The 16,076-nt window shown below is 40.0% G+C and overlaps 1 protein-coding gene and 1 long non-coding RNA gene across 2 annotated transcripts in view; one reads left to right on the forward strand and one right to left on the reverse strand.

Moving 5' to 3' along the window:
* LOC116269497 overlaps nucleotides 1-12,720 on the reverse strand; it is a 38,608-nt gene extending 25,888 nt beyond the window's left edge. The window contains exon 1 of the long non-coding RNA XR_004177083.1: nucleotides 12,638-12,720. This is a non-coding gene — a long non-coding RNA (uncharacterized LOC116269497). The remainder of the gene's footprint in view (nucleotides 1-12,637) is intronic.
* The window catches only part of CUBN (cubilin), a 308,229-nt gene that overhangs the window by 100,126 nt on the left and 192,027 nt on the right, over nucleotides 1-16,076 (forward strand).

A 16,076-nucleotide genomic window follows, 5' to 3' on the forward strand; every position in this document is an offset into this window, starting at 1 on the left:
GCTGAGAAGCCCAGAGAAGGTGGGAAGCCAAGGCAGTGAGGTGGATTCTCCACTCCCACTTCCTGAGGCTCTGCTCCTGCTCCCTGACTATTCCCACCCATTCCCGTCTCTCCCCAAAGGCTCCCTCTGAGTTTCAGCAACCTCAGAATTTCAGCTTCAACAACGTGGCCACTCCAGCCTTGACCCTACAGGATCATTGACCTTAAGTGCTTGCATACAACCAGACTTTCTTGTGGTGACAAATCCCCAGCACAGGGAGCTCACGTGTTTGAGCTCGACAGCAAAGGCCTGGGTCTAGCCTGCCTATGGACGGTACCCCTTAGGGCAGTGCAACCAAGCCCTCCAGCCAGTGATGTTCACAGATTATGTTCTGGGCAGAAGCAGAACCTGTGAGCAGGGGCACGGATTCTGCTGAAACGCTAAAACATTTTTTTTTTTTAATTTAACTTTTAATTTCAGGGTATGTGCACTACCCTAATAGTAGTACACATACCCCGAACTTATTTATTATATAGATAAATTTGTGTCACGGGGGTTTGTTGCACAGATCATTTCATCACCTAGGTATTTAGCCTAGTACTTATTAGTTTTTTGGATCCTCTCCCTCCTCCCACCCTCCACCCTCAGGTAGGCCCCAGTGCGTGTTGTTTCCCCGTCCTGTGTCTATGTGTTCTCAGCACTTAGCTCCCACATATAAGTGAGGACATGCAGTACTTGATTTTATGTTTCCTGCATTAGTTTGCTAAGGAAAATGGCCTCCGGTTCCATTCACATTCTTGCAAAGGACCTGATCTTGCTCTTTTTTATGGCCGTGTCAAAATCATTAACTATGAATTAAGCACCCATGAATTCACCAAGATTACAAAATCAGCCCTGTGACGACTATACCTTTCAGTGCCGTGGAATGTAATTCCCTTAAGCCTGGAACAGTTCACTGAAAGGAGTTGACTGTTTTATCTTCTAAACTGGAATTCCATGTGTCTTCTTCCAGTTTCAGAATCAAACTAGGCGTGTTTCTACCTCCTCTTCATTGACATCACACTCTCTCCTGAAAGCATCAATCCCATCCATGTTTCCATCTTTCATTTGCCCTAGTCACAGCCTTAAAATTAGACATTTTTTTCTAATGTTCAACAATATTTTTCTGTGCCATTTCCCAAAGTTTAGCTAGTTTGTATGTGTACCCATAAAATGGTCAGAACGTTCCCATGTAGACCTTTGGGTTTCTGCTTAGATTGATTTCTTTAGAGGGTTCTCCTTTTTTTGCACCCCTGCAAAATTATTCCTGATTTTGTAGTGAGAATTTAGGTTTTCAGAATTTGCCAATTTTCTAGAATTTTCTTTCGTTTTTCAATTGCTTTTTCATTTGTTTTTTACTTTTTTTTTTTTTAAATCTATAGGTTTATATCTTGTTTTGAAGTTTGAATCCCCAAAACCTTAGTCCTGTTAAGTGGTCAGCCATCACAGGCTCTAAGTTAAGGCAAGGGATCACTGTCTTCTAATGTTTTGGTCACTTCCGTATTAACAACCACTTCTTTGCTCGCTGGAATTAATACAGAGTTGCACTTCTCTTCACTGTCTCCTTTATATGAGGAGAGCATATAAAGAATTCAACAAATGCTACATTTTTTTGGGAAGAAGACATCTCATAGGTGTCCATATGGTTGAAACGGTCTCCCTGTTACCACCCCTGTAGATCTCTTTTGGTACTTTAGTGTTGATAGATTTCCTTTTCAAACGATTGCAGTCTGTACTGAAAAGAAGCTGAGGTGGGAAGATAAAGTCCTTATAACTGGTTACCAAATCTGGCTGCATTCCAGAATCATCTGGGGATCTTGTTAGAAAAATTTATTCCTAGTCCTCACCCCAGACTTAATCAAATCCTTGAGGATTCCCCAAGAGCAAGCTTTGCACAAGCCCCTGGTCTAGCACTTGAGACCACTGTTCATAGCCCACTTCCACCAAAATAGCCTGTTTTATCCTCACTTCAATGCTGTCTCCTGGGGAGGGAAAAGTATCTTAATAGGCATCTTCTTAACATACATTTGCCTGCTATTAAATGTTACTTTCCAATGAGGACTTACTCTTCCATTGCTATGGCTGAGTTATGTATTTTATCTCACCAAGGCCTGGTCATACTGTTATTACATTTACCTCATTATATTAAAAATGTCAGATTCACTTTACAGTTTTTGTATTCTGATTCTAAACTTTCTCTCCCTTTTTCTTATCAGGCACCTTGGTCACTGTCATCTTCCATTAACTGATTTTCTTATTCCTTCCCCTTTTCCACTAAAGTCCATTTCAAGTCCTCCTGATTGTGTGGGGGACTTCGATCAAAGGCATTTCCCTCCAGTCTTTATAAGGTGCATTTCATCTCTTGCCAAATCCTTGCTGATGTCATCCTGTTCACCCCAGATGCTTATATCACAGTTTATTGCACTCCCATGTCCTCCTTTCGGTTGCAAAATAATGCATTCCAAGTGGACGAATGGATTAAAAAAAATCACCACTATCCCTGAATCTTTCAGTTTCACATCCATATTCTCCATGTCTATAGCCTGAACAACATTTTCCATATACCACGACTGAGAAACATCAGGCTCATGGGATATTGTCAATACTTAAAGTGATGCTAGCTGTTATGGAGAACTCATACATTCGCAGATGCTTACTGCAACACTAGGTTATTTCTAATCACATCAGAGTCAAAGGCAGGTACGTGTTCCTGGCTTCCATGTGGTAGTTCATGAAACCAAAGGAAGGGGAAGTCAATTTGCGGAAGCCACATAACTGTCTCTGCCACAAATGTTGATAGATGTTTCACAAATAGAGACCTACATTCTAATAAATCTGGGATATGCCAAATTAAACACAGTTAAGCAGGGTTTGTTGTTTTGTTTTGTGTTTGCTGTGGTATTTCCTTAGGCTGTCACTATCCTAAATATACATTCTTCATTCCTTTATCCATGCATCCAGTCAGTAGGATATATTTTAGACACCTAGGCTGTGGACATATGACTGTTTTATCATCAGTTTTCCTTGTAATAATGGAGAAAACACACTTTAATCAATTTATCACACAATAAAAATTTAACCTCAGACAGTGTTAAGTGCTGGGAGGGAAAGTTATGGTGTACCCAGAAGGCATGAGATGGGGACTGAACTCCTTTGTGGGTCAGGAAAGGCCTCCCTGAGGATGAATAACACACCAGGTGCCAGGAGGCTTGACATGTGAGGGACTGGAAGGAGAGCAGTGTGAGGCTCTCAGGTGGACAGGGACCTGGCCTGCAGAGCAGGGTGGGCACGTTAAGAGTTTCGGTGACCTCCTGGAGAGCAGCAGGAGGTCTTTCAAGGGTGTGGTCAGATCTGCACTTTTAAAACAATCACTCTGACTGCCAGAATAAACTGGAGGGAGGTAAGAGTTATGGTGAAGACCCAGTAAGAGGTTTGCTATAGGCCAAGGGAGAGAGAGGGCTCCAGGTCTTCACCATTGCTGGGGAAGAAGCATGCGATTGAAGGATTTAAGAGAACTTAGGAGGTACAGTTGACAAAGATGGATGAACAACAGGATGAAGAAAAGGAAGACATTAGAATATAGCCTGATAGAACTGCATGCAGGGACAACCACCAGGGGAGATTAGTCCCAAAGAGATCATCTTTGCCCAGAAGTCTGATTAATGAACATCTATTGGACATTTGTATTCCACATTCTCAGGAAAACATTATTCTAGAGATATTTTCCAAGTTTATTTCATTTTCCCCTCATACAAACAAGCAAACTTTGAAGTTCATGAGGTATCAGAGAGTTCTTCGCATCTCAGATGTTTATTTTGAGAATTGCAATAATATTTGTCATTAATGGAATGCCCGTCATGTGCTAGACACTACTACAGATACTTTGATAGATATAATTGCCTATCCCCATAGTAGTCCAGTAACTGAGTATAATTATGCCCACAGGAGAGCAGGGACTGAGATGGGAACCATATCAGTGCAGGAAGTGTCATCACTGCAGAAAGTGGTGAACCTACGTTCACACTCAGTGCTGCATGAATAGAGTGTGGGCTCTGGAGTCCACCTGGCTCCAAAGCTCTTTACCAGCTGTGATCTTGGGCAAGGAATTTAACATCTGGCTGCTTTGGTTCTCTCGTGTGTAAAATGAAGATAAGAATCCAGACACCTGGAAAATATTGAGTCCTCAGGAAATGCTTATTACTCCCCTCCACGCCCCTTCTGGAGAGAGCCCGGCTCCTGCCTGGCCATTCAGCTTCTTCCTGGGACACTTCAGGAAATGGTCCTCACCCTTACACCAGCCGACCTCCATCTCTTGGAAATGCCTTCTCCATTCCTGGTGCCCTGCCAGTTAGGAGCGGTGGCTCCTGCCTGGCGAGGTCTAGCTTCCTTTCTGGGCAGAGTTCACATTTTGTTTTCTTTCTCTTCTGAGTTCCCTAACTTGATTCATGGACATCTCCATAAGGGCTTTACTTTCTCTGTGTGCCCTCAGAATCTGTTTAAAGGCAAATTTCTTCTGTCCTTGTAAAGGCCTTGCGTCGTCTCTAATAAGTGAAGCGTAAATCAACGTTTGTGTTTGCAGTGCACATCACTGCTGGTCACATGACGGCATAACAGATTCCAAACAGGTGCCAAGGACAATTCTTCAGTTTCCAAATTGCTTGGTTTAAAGGTAAACCCCAGTCTTTAGCTCCCTATTGAAAACAGCTCCAGGCACTGTGCTTTCTATTGTTTTAGAGGGGAGTTGCTGGAATTAGAACTGCCTCAGCCAGCACTCTTTTATCTGCTGACTATGGTGGGATACTAATGACAAAGATGTAGTAAGTCCTCTAGCACTCACTCACAAGAGAATGTCTTCTGGGCACCCAGACACATGATAGAATGTGCTAAATTGGTAGTCTCTGTACCTGCTTCAGAGCGAAGCAGGTAACTTCAGAATGAAGTTTAAACCCCAACTCCACTACTTAGTAGCTAGGTGACCTTGGGCAAGTTCCTTAGTGTCTATGTGCCTCACTTTCCCCTTCTGTAAAACGAAGTAATAAGAGTCAACGAGTCCATATATGTAAAGAGCCAAAACAAAGTCTGGCAAATAGCAAACACATCTATAAATGTTCACTGTTATTATTTGCACTGATGCTGATGTAGGAGAAACACCTTAGTAAGGTGTAGAGAAATTCACAAATAGAGAGCCTTCAATTCTGTAGCTTGAGACATAATTAATGATTCATTTCTAACACATTTAATTTTCCTCGTTTTCTGCCTGCTGCCTGCTTGGTTAATGCATTTTGACCCTTCTCACTAAGGATAAATGACAAATGATAAAACCAACAATTTTTGTCCACTTATTTTACTCAAAGCTCTGTTAAGAAAAATAATGAAAAAATTTTTAATTTCAATGACTAACAGGAGCATTCGTATTGTCCCTATCTTTTTAAAAATTGTTTTGGTTACTCTCTATTTTTAGAGAGAATAAAGACTTGCTGTATCCTTGAGTTTAACAACGCTTATTTTATTTTATTTTATTTTATTTTATTTTATTTTATTTTATTTTTGAGACAGAGTCTTGCTCTGTCGCCCAGGCTGGAGTGCAGTGGCGTGATCTTGGCTCACTGCAGCCTCTGCCTCTTGGGTTCAAATGATTCTCCTGCCTCAGCCTCCTGAGTAGCTGGGATCACAGGCGCCCGCCACCACACCTGGCTAATTTTTGTATTTTTAGTAGAGACGGGGTTTCACCATGTTGGTCAGGCTGGTCTCGAACTCCTGACCTCAGGTGATACACCCACCTCGGCTTCCCAAAGTGCTGGGATTACAGGCATGAGCCACCACGCCCGACCAACAATGCTTATTCTTAAGAAAAGAATTGCCAATGAAGTAAATAGGAAAAATTCTTCTTGAGTAGTTGATGCCTTTTGAAATATTAAATTACAAAACCTCTACCTACCTCAGTTTCCAGAACTCTAAAATGGGGATAACAATACTATCTGCATTACAGAGCTGCTACGAGTTTTAACTTACAATAATGACCAGCACGGAATAAGTGCTAATACATGTTACCTTTGGTTATTTTAACATAAACATAGCCTCATGGATTATTTTTTGCTCTCTGAAGCAGGAGACCCCAATCTTTTTGGCACCACGGACCGTTTTAGTGGAAGACAGTTTTTCCACGGACCGGGGTGGGGTGGGAGGGTGGTTTGGGGATGATTCAAGTGCATTGTATTTATTGTGCATTTTATTTCCATTATTCTTACATTGTAATATATAATGAAATAATTATACAAGTCACCATCATGTAGAATCAGTGGGAGCCCTGAGCTTGGTTTCCTGCATTAGATCCTGCAGTGACAGATCATCAGTCGTTCCATTCTCATAAGGAGTGTGAAACCTAGATCCCTCCCATGTGCAGTTCACAATAGGGTTCATGCTCCTATGAGAGTTTAATGCCACCAGTACCGGTCTGGGGATTGGGGTCCTTGCTCTACAGCATGTTGCGGTAAATAAATCTGTGGTTTCCAGAGCAGCCTGCCCAATTGTAATTAACATCAGTTGGCCCCACTGTGTTGAAAGTAGTGCTGCTTCTCCTGCCTTCCAGTTTTCCTGCAAAAGCCACTGGGATTGTAGATAACATCCTGTTTTCCAGTTGGCGAGACGCAGAGAGGCAGATGAGATTTCGGCTGAGCAGCAGTGGATCTGAGCCGACTTTGATTATGGCTCCACCTCCAACGCTTCCTGGGCAGATGAGTCATGCTTCCTGGAACTGTCTGTCAGAGGAAGTTTGCTTCTGGGACTTTTGCATTTTGCTTAGAGCTTAGAGATAAGCTATTACAATTCTAAGATCAGCTGCTATTCAAAAACATGCATAAAAGCTGGGAAGAGTGTACCAAACATTTCAATTTATATCTTAATACCAGATATGAGTCTAGCTCCGTACTAAGCATGATACCTGGATTCAAAAAAAGTTTAGAATGAAATATATCTGTTAGTGAAGCCAGATGCTTTGTAGTGTCATTGAGTTTAGCATGAGGCATTTTAGAAGAAATTTTGGTTTTAAGATTGCCTGAGGAAAATGTGATTTTTTTAATTACAAAAAATCGAAAGAAGAAATGTTATTTCAGTGTGATCAAAATCCCTTTCCTTAAAAAGAAATGCTGATCTTTTCTGAGCATCTTTCACAATGAAGGATTTTCATATGATTGCATTAATTTGCAGCAGTTAATGAACCAAACATTCCAACCTTCAAAAGAGCCTCTGCTCTCAGATTCAAAAGAAACTCTGCGTGTTTCCTCTCTTCAAACGTGAAGAACAGAATTAGGATGAATAATAATTAAACCTAAAATAATTTCTAAACTACCCTGAAGCAGTAACAATTCCATTAGATCCTCAGAACTTGAATTGTCCTATGCACACTGCCTTTGCTCGTTGACCTCAGGTTGCTCTTCTCCTCAGACTGGCCAAAGGCAGGGGGACCGAAAGGTCTCTTCCACCATCAGACAGGCTCATGGTATGAATAAGCATGCATTGAGCAAAATGCTAAATGTTAAACACTGGTAATCACAGTTGTGGATTTCAGTTAACTATATTGACTTTCTACTTTTTAAAATGGGAAAGATTTCCAATTGCAACATTACAGAATTTTGTTTAAACACAACATCTTTACCCTGCAGTTCCTACATTGGCTCTTTATTTATTTGTTTGTTTGTTTATTATTTTCTCTTTCTTTCTTTATTTTTTTTGAGATGGAGTCTCACTCTGTTGCCCAGGCTTGAGTGCAGTGGCACGTTCTCAACTCACTGCAACCTCCGCCTCCCAGATTTGAGCCATTCTCCTCCCTCAGCCTCCTGAGTAGCTGAGATTACACGCGCCCACCACCACGCCTGGCTAATTTTTGTATTTTTAGTAGAGACGGGGTTTCGCCATCATGGCCAGTCTGGTCTCGAGCTCCTGGCCTCACAAGATCCACCCACCTTGGCCTCCCAAAGTGCTGGGATTATAGGCGTGAACCACCATGCCTGGCAGGCTCTTTATTTAATAGACTCTCTTTTCCTGCTGTCACTGTCTACAGGGAAAACCCGGATGGCAGTCCTCCGGGTTCTTCCAGCTCAAAGGTCTATGATTTCACATTGTTCTATGAACCAGGTTCTTCTCTGTTCCTGAGACCGTCTGCAGCAGGTGGTGAGAATTTTAAGAGGCAGAATAATAATAATAATAATAATAAATGTTCAGTGTTTTACTGTAGCAGGACAATTGGTAGAGGGAAGGCCGAGGTTTATGGAATTAAATTTTCATGTATACACAGGAGAGTATGCTTGGCATTCAAAGCATTTCACTTACCACTAGGGAGGGATTTAGAAGCCCTTGCTCCATCAGTGACTATTGAAATTTATGTTTACATGAAGCTGTCAGTCCCTGAACATCTGAAGACATTATTATTTTTAAAAACTTTTAATTTTATGTGGGTACATGGGTGTATATGTTACGGAGTACATGCTATGTTTTGATATAGGCACGCAATGGGTAATAGTCACATCATGGGAATAAAGAAATAATTTTTTATAAATAATTAGTCTAATTAATAATAAACTAGTTATGATAAAAGGAAGCATTATAGGCAAAATATGATTTTAAATTAATGCTGGAGCAGATTACCTTACATGGTAACATTTCAGTGGATTAATTTTTATGTATAACCTTGAGATACATAAGAAAAGATTATGGAGATAGACAATATAATATTTTTAGTAGGCCCGGTGTTTATTTGAAATTCTGAAAGGGTTTGAAATTCTGAGATTGGAGAAGCATTACTAATGCATATCTCTATTGCCATGTCAATAGGTCCCCAAAGATATTGCTTTAAAAATAAATTTATCAGATCACAAAGGAATTCATAGTCATTATAGGAAATTGGGAAAATGTAGAAAAAACTAGATTAAAAAATCCTAAATTATATCACTATTACTAATATTTGGTGGTATTGATTTCCTGTCATCGCTCCTTGTATATTTATTTTATTTTAATATTCAAAGGAGATTATTCTGTACACACTAACCCATAATAACATTTTTCACCTAACATGTAGCTTGTGACTATTTCCCCATGTTATTTATTATGTCATTTTCAACATTGCACATCCCATCATCACAATATAGCCACCAATTCTTGTTGTGAAACACTTAGAATCTTTTCAAATCTTTACCATTATAAACAGTTCTGAGATAAGTATCTTTGTAGTTAAATGTTTTCCCACATCCATGATTAGACAATGATTTAAAAAATAAACAGACCCAAACTGTGGCATCTAACAGGAGTAGTATATAGAAAGCAGAAATAAAAATGCAAATTCACTAGTAAGAGCAGACAGCAACTAGCCACCATATAGAAAGGAAACACTGGTTTTTATATGAGACAGACCTGTAACTCAGAGTGACACCAAATAACTCAATATGTGGTCTTTCGATGGGGTTTTTGCTCTCATGCAAAGCCCAGCATTATGAGTAATGGTTACTTTCAGATGACATTTCATATTTCCTGCCCCACCCTCTCGGCACATGGCAAGGCAGCTTTTCCTGTGCCTATCTCAGGGAGCATGCTATAAGTGGCCATGCGCCTTATGGAGGGGACTTAGCCTCCTGAGGGCCATCTTGGAGTCAGCTGGGATTAACCATGCTCTGCTTATCAGCCTTCCTCTATATTTGCCTCATTTATACACCATGATTTGATTTTGCATTTGCCCCCTTGGGCATGACTTGTCCCAATGGGAGCCCTGTATCTCCTCTGTGATTCTTATTATTTCTTTATTTATTTTTTGAGACAGAGTCTTGCTCTGTTTCCCAGGCTGTAGTGCAGGGTGTGATCTTGGCACCGAGTGATGCAAGCTCCACCTCCTGGGGTTCAAGCGATTCTCCTGCCTCAGCCTTCCAAGTATCTGGGACTACAGGTGTACACCACCATACCCGGCTAATTTTTTGTATTTTTAGTAGAGACAGGGTTTCGCCATGTTGCCCAGGCTGGTCTTAAACTCCTGGCCTCAAGTGATCACCAGCTTTGGCCTCTCTAAGGGCTGGGATTACAGGCGTGAGCCACCACGCCTAGCCTCTGTGATTCTTGTTTTACAATTTCTACTGTTGTTGCAGAAACATTTCAAAGCCCTTCAAATTTAAAGTAACCTAAACTTGGATAAAGTTCCAAGTTTTTCCAGGAGATGTGAGTGTAAACTTCAGTATCAACATTTTTAACGATCGCCCTATTGAGGCCTCTCCATAGATCCTGCTGTGGTGGTTGTTTGGGGTGGGGAACGTCCGAGCAGATGCCCTGAGAATTCCCTAGGTCCCATCCTTCTGGAGCTCCAGTGATTCAGCAGTGGGAACTACAGGGCTGGGTAGGACCCAGAGGGGAGGGGAGGCTGCAACAGGAAGAAATGCTTCTCACTTTTAGCACGAGAGCCACTTTGCTTGCCAATGGACTCTATCCACCTCACCATGGCAGCCTTAACAGCCTCTGGTTTTCTAACTCCTTTGCTGCTGTCCCCTGCATGATGTGTCCTCCTGCAGTCCCCGCCACACACACAGCATACTTATCTCCAACCCACACATGATGATTCGCCTTGGTTTCTGCATGGCTGTCCGGGATGCCTCGGTCTCCACAATGCCCAAGTTGTCATAGCAACACACTGCAAGGAATGGCCTCCACCTCCTCACTGAATTCATCACTTCCCCATCTGCCCTGCCAGTGATGATTTCTGTGAACTATTTTACATGAGTCAGCTCCTGTTCTCTAATCCCCAACATCTTTCTTTTCTCATAGCTATTTTGGGGTGGTTTCTCTGGAAAAAATGTTGATTCTCTTTGCCTCTGACAAAGTGTTAGAGTAACATTTTGAGCACATTCCACATGCCAGGCCTCATAGCAAACCTATTACACGGTTTATCTCATTTGCTGTTGGCAACAATATTATGAGATAAGTATCATTATGGTGCCAAATTTATAGATAAAGACATTTTAGGATGAAGAAGTTCAATAATTTTCACAAAATTGTGTTCTCTAAATTTTAGAACTGGACTATGAACACAGAGCCTGGCTCTGGCCACATTGACATTAATCTAGTACATTCTACAATAAAATGACTTTCCTGCTTGTGATTGAAATATAATATTCTATTAGTGACACTGACTTCAAAATGCCATTCTATAAAATCATTGAGTATAGTTCTCAAAAATTTAACAATCATCTTTTCATTGACTAGAATTTTTATTCTGTAGAAAGAATAGGGGATTCTCTACTACATCTAAAATTTCTCCTCACAGCAGATGAATTATTTCAATTACATATTAAGCTCTAAAGAATAGAGACTTTTTGGAATTTGCAAAGATTTATAATTGGAAATGGGCCAAGTTATTCTCCAGAAGTTTCTCCATGCTTTAACGATATCATCCTAAAGAAACTCTTGAGTTGCTTTTTCTACATGGACTATATTTAATTCTTAAAATTGATCTATAAAAAATAATTTTCTTCCAGAAAACCTTCCAGGAAATAAAAGAAACAATATTTACAAACAATATGAATTAGATGTCAATCTAAAACAGAAAAGCTGAGTTTTAATTGTCACTCACTGAGATTCTAAAATGAGTTTGGGGCTGGGCATGGTGGCTCACACTTGTAATTCCAGCTCTTTGGGAAGCCGAGGTATGCAGATTGCTTGAGCCCAGGATTTCGAGGCCAGCCTGGGCAACATGGCGAAACTCCGTCTCTACAAAAAATAAAAAATAGCTGGGCGTGGTAGTGCATGCCTGTAGTTTCAGCCACCAGAAGGCTTAGGCAGGAGGATGGCTTGTGCCTGGAAGGGTGAGGCTACAGTGAACCTTATTGCACCACTGCACTCCAGCCTGTGCAACAGAGCAAGATCCTGTCTCAGACAAACAAACAGAAAAATAGTTAAGAAAAAAATTAATCTCTACATCCCAAGCTCATATATATAATTAATTAAAATTTTAATTTATTACAGTTTTAAATTTGTAGCCATAAAACAATTTAGCAAGCAAGGCACTTAAAAGGCATATTTTTGTTCTTGGAGATCCTGCAATTCATAAAGTTGACTTCTACTGAGGGGACAGGTGGAGTGGAATGCGTGGGTCTCTGCTCACTTAGAACTTGACTTGCAGTGACTCCTAAGTACCCTCAATCTTACAAAAAAATTGGATCTCTATCAGTGATTGACCACACTTGGTGTCTTCAGTTTTATATCCTACCCTTTGTTATGGGTCCTTCCTATTTAGAAGTCCATAGATCATTTCCTATTGCAACTGGAGTCTGAATTCACTAATGGTATTGTAAACTACGTGCCAAATTATCAAACCCGCACAAAGGAAGTAGATAGAAACTGGTTAAGTGTGGCTCAGGCAAGAGATTTCCTTCCTCTCTGAGTGTGTCAAGAGGAGTTGAGATATTTTGGGGTAGGGTGGGGGTGGGGGGACCTAAGCCACGAAAATCCTAAATGAATAATCTCCTTAAGAGAATAACAAAAGATTTCACCGAGGAAGGTTTTGTAATACACACATCTCCACATCTGAAGATACATTTAATGGCCAATTTGAAAATGTAAGCATTATTTTAGTAATTTAGAAAAATACCTGTAAACATAGTACAGAAATTAGGTCTGCATATTCAAGGTGAGAATCACAATCTTTCTTAGGTTTTACTAGTTTCCTTTCTGTAACTCAGAACTTCAAGTATTGCTCACTCTGAGTTGATCTTTAGGCTCTCTAAAAGCAGGGCCACTCCAGCGTGCTTGTCAGTAGTTGCAATGAGTCACAGCTGGAACGTCCTGTGGTTAACATTCTGCTCTGAAAACAGAATCAGAATCCGTGAGACGGGTTTCCATGGTAACCTGTATTTGTATACTTTGAAAAATGCCTGTTCCTTTTTGTGTGGTTTTGGGTGGTCAATTTGTGCGAGAATGAATTGTAGAGGTGACATTACCCATCTGTGTGAATATAAACAAAAAACCTGATTTTATTAACTACAAACTTTAAAAAATGAGTTATGAGGTTTTTTTTTTTCCTCTTCGAGACATTGTTCTACACATTTATTTATTACTTGATAGGGCATTATATTTAAGCATTTTCATAAATGTCTATTTGATGTTTATTTTAATGCATAATTTTCTCCCCTTCAAAGGCAAAAATAAAAGAATTGTCATTCATCAGTGTTGCCCCCCAAGCCTACTGCCTAACCCCTCCACCCCCACCCAGTACTTTTACAATGTGTTATAAAAGACCACTGAACAGCTGAGATTCAGGGGTCTCCTTCAATGCATAATCCCATCCGGAAGGAAGGAAAAAAAGACAATCCCTCTAAGTCATGTGAAAATGCCACGTCTCTTAACCTTGCAGAGCTGAGAGGCAAAAATGCTATGTTGTTCATGACCTTGTGCAGAATTGAAATATGATTCCTCAACATGTTGCGACCTAGTATTCCGTAAGACCCATCGAGCTTAAGGTGATTGTAGTTATGGAGAAATCTTATGTTTTGTTGGTTAACGGTTATGATGGCTTAGCTTGGCTCGGAGGCCTGACAAAAATGAAATAATTTATGCTGCGGTCACTAAATTACAATCCAAAGGTTAAGATTTTGGGGGTGGAAGACGGTAGAGCATTGGCTTGCTAATTACTCCACTACTTGGGAGCAGTATGTTTGTTTCTGTGCTAATTAGTTTAGAACTGGACTTCATGCCCTAGAATTAAGAAAAACTCTAAAGCTGAGATGAATCTCCTGCAGGGAAGCAGGGATTTAGAAGCACAGACTGCAAGATTGGCCTCTTGCCCTCCCGTTTCTCCGGCTGCATGAGAGGGTGGGACTGAGCACTAAGGTGAAAAGCTTCTGTTCCGTTTCGTTTTCCTCTTCTTTTTATGTTGCTTTATTCTTCTCTCATTCTCCCCTCTTCATTGTAGGGGAGCTTTCTGATAAATGTGTAGAATATTAGAAACTTGATAATAAATATACACATTCAAAGCAGCGTATGAAAAACAGAAAAAAAAGGGGAAGCTACAGCAATAAACCTGAAAAATAAAACTTATCTTTATTCATTTGCTTAAAATGCTTAGGTTTAGTACTTCGGGGTGTATCACATAATGGACTTCTGAGCTTGTCTTTTTAAAAATCTCTGCCGACTTCCCTGAAACCTCACAAGCACGTATGATGAGCAGCCGATTTGAGAACTCAACGAGACAGGTCAAGGTCTAAAAATCTGCAATTTATCCTGACCTTGAACAAGGCCCTTGCCTGGTTCTCCCTTCTACTGAGTGGCACAAAGGATCCAAATCCTTTACGGTCTAAGAGGAGCCTGTTGAAATTGAGGATTGTATGGTATTACTACCTATCTAACTATACAGAGTGCAAGTAATCATGCAGATTGGGTCCTAGTAAAATAGATACAGCTGGTGGGGGAATCACTGGGTTCATTCATTGGAGATGCATGGGGAAGCTGCCTTTATCAAAGGCCTGCTCTGGGCAGTGAGGGGAAGGCCAGAGGTGGTCTGTGCTTTAAGGCAACTCACAATCGGTAGGGGAGGTAAGACACACAAGCCCATAACAAGAATGCCTGGGGATGTGACCATTTCCACAAAAGAAGCACAGATGAAAAGCTAAGGACTTTCAAAGGCAGACTAATTTATGCCTGACTGCAGGGATTAGGGGCGGCTCCATGGAGGTGCTTTGTAACATTTGGTGGTAAAGTTCTCCACACTCAAATCAACATGTTTCAAACAATATTTCATGTCATAACATTTTGTTCAATGAAAATAATTTATCAGTCTGGAATTTATTGAATCCAGATTATACATTTATGCACGGATATGTGCAAACACACAGACATTCACATATACTCTTAAGTAGATGTACTCTCCAAGGGAATCCTCAAGGAAATCCATGAGTCCATTGCCAGGTATTTTCTGTTTCACTGGCACGGGCAGCTTATCCCAAGGGTAACTGGAACAAAGTGTTTAAAGGGAACATGAAAGCGATTGGGTGAAAATGTAATGGCCTGAGTCCCGAGGAAGCCAGTCTTGTTGGATTGCCATTACCTTTCTCAAATGAAGAGATCTAGTAGAGAGGTTTTCAATTTTTATTTTTCAGTTTGGAGATATACAGCTGATAAAAATCATTAAATGAGGTAGGTTAAGGGGACACAACCTTGCACCCTCCATTTCTCCTTGAGGATGTATAAATACCTCAATGGAAAATTGGGCAAAGACATCAGTAAACAATTTCCAAGAGAAGAAATCTAAATGCCCCTAAACATGAAAAAAAAAAAAAAATCCTTCAATGTCAAAGTAATCAAAATAACACAAATTAGTACAATTACCAAAGAGCAATTTTTCACTACCAGTACTAGTTTAAAATGTGATCGTCATCACAATTGACAAAGCTCTGCTGAAAGAAACACCTCTGTTAACTGCTCGTGGGAGGATAAGTTGGTATAAACTTTCTGGTAAGAAATTTAATAACATTTTATAAAGAGCCATATGATTATACTGTTTGTTATTCCCTTTCTAGGAATCTTTTAAAAGAAACATTTAAAGTATCAAACAGCTATTTATATCAGCAAAAGATTGGAAATATCTTATATGAAACAACAATAGAATTATAATATAAATACATTATATTTGTGACATTTTATGCCGAGGTTTACACAGACAATTTGTGATATATTCAATGAAAAACAAGAAACACAATTAAGTACGTAGCTGAAATGTATAAACACATATATACACCTGCACAAATAGGTATATTACACATATATACAAATGAAAAAAGTATCAAGAGAAATTTTTGGATTTAATGAAATATTAACAGTGTTTGTCTTTAGTCGAATCAATGTTTGTATTTTCCTTTTTCATACATTTCTAAAATGTTTGATTATTTTACAGGTAGCATTTATTTTAAAAATTAGATCTTGAGGGGATGGCTACCCCATTTTCTATGACATGATTATTACACATTGTATTACTGTGTCAAAGTATCTCATGTACCCTATAAATATATACACCTACTATGTACCCATAAACATTT

Source organism: Papio anubis, chromosome 11, assembly GCF_008728515.1.
Source record: "Papio anubis isolate 15944 chromosome 11, Panubis1.0, whole genome shotgun sequence".
Lineage (NCBI taxonomy): Eukaryota > Metazoa > Chordata > Mammalia > Primates > Cercopithecidae > Papio > Papio anubis.